At 43.1% G+C, this 8,959-nt stretch overlaps 1 protein-coding gene across 3 annotated transcripts in view; it reads left to right on the top strand.

Annotated features, from left to right (window-relative positions):
* Positions 1–289: 289 nt before the first annotated feature.
* The window catches only part of LOC114043737 (calpain-15-like), a 98,436-nt gene continuing 89,766 nt past the window's right edge, over positions 290–8,959 (top strand). For all 3 annotated transcript variants that reach the window (XM_027862900.1, XM_027862899.1, XM_027862902.1), the window contains exon 1: positions 290–432. The gene's annotated coding sequence lies outside the window, so the exon portion shown is untranslated. The remainder of the gene's footprint in view (positions 433–8,959) is intronic.

The raw sequence follows: 8,959 nt of genomic DNA, 5'->3' as shown, positions 1-8,959 counted from the left end.
GGGGCCGCGGGGCGTCTGCAGGCGCCTCCGGACTGCGCGGGTGAGTGCGTCCCGGAGCCGGGGCTCTGAGGGCTCCAGGCAGGGCCTTCGCCGCCCGCCTCGGCCCCCCCAGGGGCCCCCACGCCGGGCCGCCGGGCCCACCGAGCCCAGCCTTGTCCGCCGCCGCGCGCCGGGGCCGGGCCGGGGAGGAGGGAGGGAGGGAAGGAGGGAGGGGATCCGCACCGCAGCCAGGCCCCTCCCCTCCGCACCCCCTCCCCGCCCCCGGCCCTCCCTCCGGCCGCCAGAGCTCTGGACCTGGGACCAGGAGGAAACGCGGGCTAAGTGAAACTGTTGCAGTCCCGGCCCCGGTCAGCCCCGCCCGGCGCGAGCTCTGTCCGTCCGTCCGTCCCGCCGCTGCCGGCACTCCTGGGCATCCCGAAAAGTCGGCAGGAGGTAGTGCTAATTTATTTATGACGGGAGCCTGTTGTTACTGTTGCTGTCGTCTTACTGAACTTGCCCGTCTTCTCCGGAGGGAGAGGAGAGGAGAGGACGGGAGGGGACGAGGATGCCCCGGAGATGGTGGCCGGGAGCAGCTGGTCTCCGCGGCCAAGGGCAGGCAGGTGTGGGCTCCTGATTCAGCTTCGGGGACTTGGGTCCTTGGAGGATGGAGCAGACGCTTGGGCGACCGTGGGGTGGGCAGAGCAGCCTCGGAGGAGAGCAGGGCAGGCGGCCAGCCCGCCCTTTGGTAACCCTGGAGCTTCCAGGGCAGGGAGCTGGGGGGAGATGTTTTTGAGCCCAGGCCAGACCAAATGGCCAGAGGGAGGATCTCTGTGGCCTCTGGCCAGATGTCACCTGGAAAGCTCCGGGGGCTAGCCAGAAGGTGTTCCTCTTACAGGGTGCTCTCACCTCTTGCCTGTCCTTGGTTGTCCTTATTCCTCAAATACTGTTTTTATTTATTAATTTAATTTTTGGAGGAGGGGGGAGGGGAACCAATCAATCTAGATTTATAGTTCCCCAAGTCAACATAAGAGGAAGTTTCAGCCTTCCTTACACTTCCATACCCTGTGACTCCAGGAACTACCGGAGGCCCCACAGATTAGGGGGCCCATCCTGTGTGGTGGCTTCCAGTTCTTCCTCTTTTATTTCCTGGTTTGTCTTTGGGGACGAAGGGCACCTTGCAATGTTTCTGAAGAACTTACTATTGATTAAAACAACATTTACCAGGGTCATGGGGGTAATGCCATAGGCCCTTGGGCTTCAGAGTCCTTCCGGGATAGGAGTATAAAGAGACCATTCTAGTGGCAACGGGGAGAGAATGAACTATCTTTGTTTTAGGAAGGGTAAATCAGGCCTGAGCCTGACCAGATCTGGGAATCTAACTACAGTAGTGAGGTCCATTGGTTTTTACTGCAGACAGTAGGACTAGGTAAGTGATTTATAGGGACCCCAAAATGAACTCTTGGTCTATAATGGATTTACCTGGAAGTGTTAGGAGTTTTAGTGACTTGAACTAGTAAGTTTTTATGTAGAGATCTGTGCTAGGCAAGGTGAAGAAAAATACTCTGTGATCTGGGTCATTGATCTCTATGAAACTGGGTCTCTACTCAGAATATCTCATTTGTGGAACCTCAGAAGCAATTTATTTAGCTGCTTCCTCTGAGTGGTGTGGTGGAAAGAACACTGGATTGGGAGTCAAGAGACTTGTGTGCAAGTCTCTCTTCTACTCCTAACCATCCAGGTGACTTTGGGTGAGTCATTTGACCTCTTTGAGACTCCGTGTTCTTATCTCTGAAAGGTGCCCTACCTGGATCACAGGGTGTTTGTTTGTTTGTTTGTTTTGGGGAGGGGTAAGTAAAGTATTTAATAAACCATGGAGTCTTGTATAAATGTTTGTTGTTGTAGCCAAAGTTGACCATTCCCTCGAAAGTATGGAAATTGCTCCTATACAATACCTGCTTAGGGTATTAAGCCAGTTTGCATTGTGTGGAGGAGAGTGTACAGGAGAGAAGTGGGGGTAATTTTATCTTTCTTCTTTTTTTTCAGTTCTAAGTGACTCAGATGGGAACAGAGTAGAGAACAATATTATTTTTTAGTGCCTGAGTCAGTAGAAAGAGTGAACCCATCACCCAATAGGTGTGGTTAAGATGACTCCATAATGAACAGATACCTGGTGGAAGCTGATATTTCAAGAAGCCAACTTAAAAATCAGGTCTTAGGGTCATGTGGCACTTTGTGCTTCATTTATCTAAAATTCATTCTCTTTTTTCTCTTCCAAGACTGAGAATCCCCCAAGCTGCTTATATTTCCAACTTTCTTATTGTTGAGAAGACTGGATTGTATTATATTGTTGTGTGTGACCTAATGGAAGATGGGTTCTTTGTGGAGAAGCAGGATGTCTTCGATTCCTAGATCCAAGATTCAGTGGCTACATGATTTTATGCAAGAAAAACATGACCTCTGTGTTCTTCAGCTTCTCTGTAAAGTGGAGATTCTAGTACCTGCTTTTATTCTTCTAAGACTCAGAGTTTTAGCGATCCAAATCCACCCATTTTACAGAGGAGCAGACTGAGGCCTGGAGAGATAAAATGAAATGTCAGTGGTGGCAGAGCTGGGACTAAGAATCATGTCTCTCAAATCCCAGCCTAAAGATCTGTTCCACTATACCTTGCTGTCTTCTTAATAGGGATGCAGAGATGTTAGAAAGACAAATGAGGTCAAGTTAAAGTAATTTGAATTCACAGAAAAAAAGTTTTTATATTAATGCAAGGTAGTAGTAATGTTACTGACAGGAGCCTGTTAAACATCATACCTATAGTTTAACTCTCTTCTGACCTTGATATGGCTAAGATTGCTGGAAGGTAATAGGTTCAGTGATATAATGGCAGGAATAATATGTGCTTCCAAATTTCCAGTACCTATTACAGGCACATAGTGAATCTTAACTGAGATTTGTTGAATGAACTATTCACTTCTTGGCCCCTGTTATCTATTAGTCTGGTTATCTATTAAGTCAGAGGGAATTATTCTTTGGCAAGTATGAATTATCTATGAATAATTAGTTCCTCCTCCTCCTCATCTAGGGCACTTGGAATCCCTAACTCCTACCTCTTACACAAAATCTGTTGTGATCCCCTCCCACTGAAATTACTTTGTATATGTTTTTGTATTTACTTAAAACACATCATGGTGTAGTGAAAAGAGGAGAACTTAGAAGTCAGGAAATCAGGAAGAACTGAGTTTGAATCTTTCCTTTGATGTTTAATAGCAGTGTGACCCTGAGCAAGTCACTTAACCTGTCAGTGTCAGAGTTGAAGTGGATGGTTCCCTTTTAGCTCTCAATCTATGATCCTATGGTTTTTGGACATATTCTATGTTCCATTAGAATGGAAACTCCATGAGGGAAGTTGTGTTTTGTCTTGGTATCCCTAGTGTCCGATACTGCAGCTGGAACTGTAGGCCCTTAATTTGTGAAATTGGCTTAGAATTTGTGGAAGGTGTGGTTCCAGGGAAAGAGCTTAGGACTAGTATTCATAAGACCCAGTTTCTAGTCCTGGTCACGTCATTAATTGTGTAATGTTGGGCAAGTTAGGTCACCATTTGGAACTTCTGTTTATTTCTTCACCTATCCAAATGAGGTTGCTTCTAGCTTTAATGATCAGTGAACTTGTATGAATATGTTAAGCATTTCTAGATTGTAGTAAATTGTTGGGGGGTCTGTGGATAACTGATTTTTAAGTGATTTGGAATGTTAGCTTTCTTATTCTTTTGGGATGGCCATCTCTCTTTTAGAACTCAGGGCAGATCTGGGCCAAGCAGTAGGCCATTCTTTTTAGCATCATTAGCTGGCGTGAGAGTAGATGGGTAGAAGACCCCTTTCTTTGCTCTGAGAGAAATAATGGAATGTGCCTTCCTTTTCATCTCCTGGGATAGGCTGGACGTGTCTGAGTTGACTTTGCCCTGCCCACCTTCTGTCCTTCCTACTTTATTGTGCAGTTATTTCTAGGTCACTTGTCTTACTTGCTCTATTGATTGGAGCCTCAAAGTAAATGCAGTAGATGATGGACAAGAACACAGTCTTGCCCCCTACATTTGTAGACATCAGGCTACCCCTTTTTATTCTTTTCAGGGAATTGCTGTGTATCGCTTTTTTACTTCTTGAAGCAGTCAACCAAGTTCTAGACCTGGAGTTGGAAGGGCTTGATTTTTCATTCTGGATTCACCCCTTACTGGCTGTGTAACCCCTTAGGCAAGACATTTGATCTTTCCAAGGCTCAGTTTGCTCATCTGTAAAATGAAGATAATACCGATCTCAGAAGCTTGTTGTATGGATCAAATGAGAAAGTGCTTTATAATCATAAAGTGCAACATAAAAATCAGCTGCTACTATTGTAGTGCTGGACATGGCACTCTAGGTCAACCACCTTTTTAGTTTATAGTTGTTTCTTGGGTTCTTCCAGTTAGAGTTGAGATGCCTTAGGTATTAAATAGGGTTATTGTTTGTTCTTAGTTCTTGAAGAGAATCATGACATCAGGAAGATGATGCTATGATTTGCAGGTGAATTAGATTTAAGTGAGAGAGGGTTGTGCACGGTCACCAGGCTCCCTTCCTCCTCTGGAGCCATCTGGGTCCAGTGGCAAGATATAGATCAGGATGACTGGAGATGGCCCCCTGGATTCAGTGGGAGACCTTGGCCTTTTTAAGCTAAGGTCTTTCTAAGTTCTCACTTTGAGTGTTAAATAGGGTGCTGAATGTGGAGAAGCAAGGTCAGACAGAGGAGGGCCCTCCAGTGTAGAGGTTTTGCTTGTAGTATTTCATTGTCTTTGACCTAAAGCTTTTACATGATAGCTTCTAGAACTCCCTGTGTTGTTTTAGGAAAAAATGTAGACCTTTCCCATGTATGAGGGTATTGCTATTGGTCAGCTGCAATAATGGTGTGTTTGGGGGAAAGGGGGAATTTAATCTGAAATTACTGGAGTAACATATTTAGGAACCTTGTAATGCTGTTAACAAAGATATGCCCAGGAGAAACATCAGAGTTTGGGTCTATTAAAGGATAAATCTTAAATGTTGAGTTAAGACTTCTTGCTGTCTTCTCACCATGCTGACCACTCCATGGCCATCATCCTTATCCCCTCCTCTCCTCCATACCTGGGAGTCCTCCACACCAAAGTCCTCCACACAATCCTGATAGGTGAACTTCTGCCTTATTTTATCAAGGCCTAGGCTTTCATGTTACTTTCTGCTGTCTCTTCATTATGCCTCCTCTCCAAGGTCATTTCCTCAGCCTTCCCAATACTCCTCTGTGTGTCTGTCTGTCTGTCTATCTATATCTAATTTTTATAAGATTGAATGAAAATTTGCAAACTATCTTATTCCCTCTGTGACTGTTAATTGTCTGGCAATTTTATCCAGTTTGGTAGACTTCTCTAACTCCCCAGCAGTTGAGAGGAAGGTTTGGTGGTTGCTGTCCCACCAACTCTTTCCCCAGAGTCTAGGACTTGGATGTTGGTTGTTAGTAAGACAGTCAGCCTGGAAGACATGCTTTTGAATGGGGGCTGGAAGATATCACAAGGAAAACAAGTCGATACCAGTTGTTTTAAAATGGCACTGGTGTGTCTGCACCCGATCGAAAATAATCGTTTGCAGGCTTCCTGATTCCTCTGCCTTTATGACTCCTATAGAGAATGGCTGAGTGGTCAGTTGCTAAGGGAACTTTTCCTTCTCTTTCCCTTTTTCCACATTTCTCAGACATATTGTCAATTCCCGTCTTCACCCTGAAATCCCTTACTGCCATGTTTCTTGAGCTTTGAGTTACTTTTAAGATATTATTTTCTTTTGGGGGTTAAATGGAAAAGCTAATCAGGTTTTAGAACTTGATCTGGAGACATAATGGGAGGAGCCCTGGACTTGGAACCAGTGGACCCAATCCAAATTTGAGGCCTGGCTATTAAAGCTCACTACACTATCCTATTGAGGTAATAGAAAAGCACTGGACTTGAAGCCTGGAGAGCTTGTACTTCATTTTTCTTCTTTCTTTAAATTGTGTGGCCCTCCCTGTATTGGACCACTCTATGGGATGAGGCAGAAACCTCAAGTTCTGTCTCCTACCAGGGTTGGGGAAGCCTTGGCCTTGAGGCCACTTGTGGCCTTCTGGGTCCTTAGGGTGACCTTTTATTAAGATCTGACCTATACCTTCCTCTAACTGCTTGTTGTGTGAGAGGAATTGTAGATTGGTCCTATCTGTGTTGTAGATTTTTTTTGGTCATTACCAATTCTAGACCGGTAAAGCAAAACTTCTGTCAGCTCCTCTGTGTCTTCCTTCACAACTTAGGACTAGGTTTCAGGTTTCATTTTTGAGTTTCTGAGAATGCTTTCCCTGCCATTGTACCTATTACTTCAAAGAGACCTATTTCCTCTTGCTTCCCCAGCACATAAATCCAGATGACTCAGTGAATGAATTGAGAATCCCCTGCCAACAGACGTTGCCTGTGGGCTAACCATAACCAAGAGAAATCTCAGGCTTAAAGAAATACTTTGAATAGAATTATTTTAGTACTGCAAAGAATAGTAATTTTATCGGCATGGATTCTCTCATCGATAAGGTCCTCACCTTAGTAGATAATTTTGGTAAGTTGCTGTGGCCAAAAATATCATGATCACCCTCTTGCCAGTCTCTCCAAAAGAAATTGACTTGTTCTCAGACAATAGATATAGCCTTTCCATCTTGGTAGGACCTACTGGCGTAGCCTGTAAGAGCTCTGGGTCACCTCTTCTTTGTGCCACAAAGCACCAGAGTGGACTTGAGTGGAGGTTAAAGATGATTAGAAGGTTGAAAATGAATTCTGAGGAGGTAAGTTGAATGTAAGGAAACTTTGAACCTAATTTTGAATACTTTGAGTCTGGCTTAACTCAGGCTCAAAGATTTGGGACAAGTTCTAGTTTGACCCTTTACCTTAAAAGACATTGTGACTCACGGCACTAAGTCTTAGAGTGTTTCTGGGTCTCAGTTTCCCCATCTGAAAAATGAGGTCAGATAGCACTGATCTGCCTCATGTGTTTGCAAGGAGATGCTAATGATTGTAAAATGCCAGGCCAATAAAGAGAGCTATAGAAATGCCAGATAACAATGGTGATTGTCTTGTAATTTGTTTTAGCCCCACTACCATCTCTGAATCTCAAGAATTTGAGGGATTGGATGCTTCCATTCAGGTTTGTTAACATAAAGTGCTAATTAGTTGTGTTTTTCAAAACCACAGCCATCAGCTTTTATTCTTTCGTTTTGATCTTGGGTAGCTGGTTTTCAGTTTTCAGCAAAACCTCTGCAATTCATTCTCCAGAGGTCAGAAGTTGTCAGATGGTGTTATCTTTCTGGCATTATAAATAAACCATTAATGAGCAATACTTCCTCGTAATGATAGTCTGTCTGATTTATCATTGGTGTTTTTGTATCTCTAATCATTCCTGTATAGTCTTGCGCCATCCTGCCTTAGAGTTTGTCGTGATTTGCCTAGAGAGAAGTATATGTGGCATAAAATGAAGAAATGGGTTTGAGGTGCCTTTTTTTTTTTTTTTTTTTTGGAAGAAGGAAGTGGATCAGGAACATAGTAAGGAGCGGTGTATCCTCTTCCAAACTGAGAATGAAGTCATTTATGCTTTTGTTTTGTTCAATGTGGTTTAAAGACCCAAATAAAAGAAAAGCCACCCTCATCCATGAAGTACCACTTATCATAATCAACAATGTAACATGGGGAAAATCTTTGACCCCAGCCAAGATAAAGTTATGTTTTATGACAGCATCAGCATCAGCAAGCAATATTTTTCCCTTTATCTACAGCACGCAGTTAAGTTTTATTGATACCCTTTTTTTTACATCACATTACTTCTAGATATTCTAAAACCACCATTAAGCACTCTTTTGTAATAAAGAAAAACAGTTAGCAAAAACCAACTAACACAGTGACCTTATCTGAAAATGTCTGCCACATTCTTCACGCATAGTCCCAGACTTCTCCAACAAGGAGAGAATGGTGTGTTTCATCGTCTACTATGCAGTTCCAAGATTGGTAATTATGATTATCTAGAGTTAAGCCACTTTTTATTGTTCTTTTTGTTTACGTAATTGTAGCTGTTACGTGTGTTATTTTTCTGGTTCTGCCTACTCCTCTCAACATCAGTTTATTTAGGATTTCCCTTGTTTCTCAGAATTACTTATTTATGTTTGTTATTTCTTATGATGCAATAACATACTGTTACACTCATATGCCACATTTTGTTCAGCCATGCCCCACTCATTGGATACCCATTTTGTTTCCAGTTTGGGAATATTTCCCATTTCCATATTTTGGGAATAGTTTCCTATTTTTCTTCCTTTTTGTCCTTCACCTGGAACCCATAGTGCAATCACCACTGGTACAGTTCTTTTGATCCTCATGGGCTTTGTCCATTGATGCCTTACTTGGCTTCTGGGGATGGTTTGTAGAACTGGCGAACCAATTCTGTTGGTGTTCATCGACCTTAGATTCAGAGGTCATCTAGTCCAATCCACATCCAAATCATAAATCCTATTACAGGGACTCTGACAAGTACTCACCTAGCCTCTGCTTGAAGACCTCAAAATGATTTGGACCTGACTACTTTTAGTGCTAGATAGCATTAATTGAGTGGATTTGTTGTCTGAGGCCCGTGCCTCTTTTTTTTTTTTTTAAATTAAAAATTTTTTTCAATTATCAAGCATTTATTTTTTCTCTCTCCTCCCTCCCTTCCCCAAACTCTCTCTCCTTTTCCCCCAACCATAAAGGGGGAAAAAAAGAACAAATATGCATATTCAAACAAAACAAATTCCTATATTAGTTAGCCATGTTATGGCTCTGCTTCCTGTAGAAAGAGTAAAGGGTACAGCCCTATTCCCTTGTTGTTTATGAGACCCATCATATCTTAGAAACTCTTACTAAGCCCTTTGTACTAATTTAGAACCTTGCC

The sequence above is a fragment of the Vombatus ursinus genome, unplaced genomic scaffold, assembly GCF_900497805.2.
Source record: "Vombatus ursinus unplaced genomic scaffold, bare-nosed wombat genome assembly UNPS02014770.1, whole genome shotgun sequence".
NCBI lineage: Eukaryota > Metazoa > Chordata > Mammalia > Diprotodontia > Vombatidae > Vombatus > Vombatus ursinus.
The sequence above is the reverse complement of the archived record's forward strand: the minus strand, read 5'-3'. Positions and strand labels throughout refer to the sequence as shown.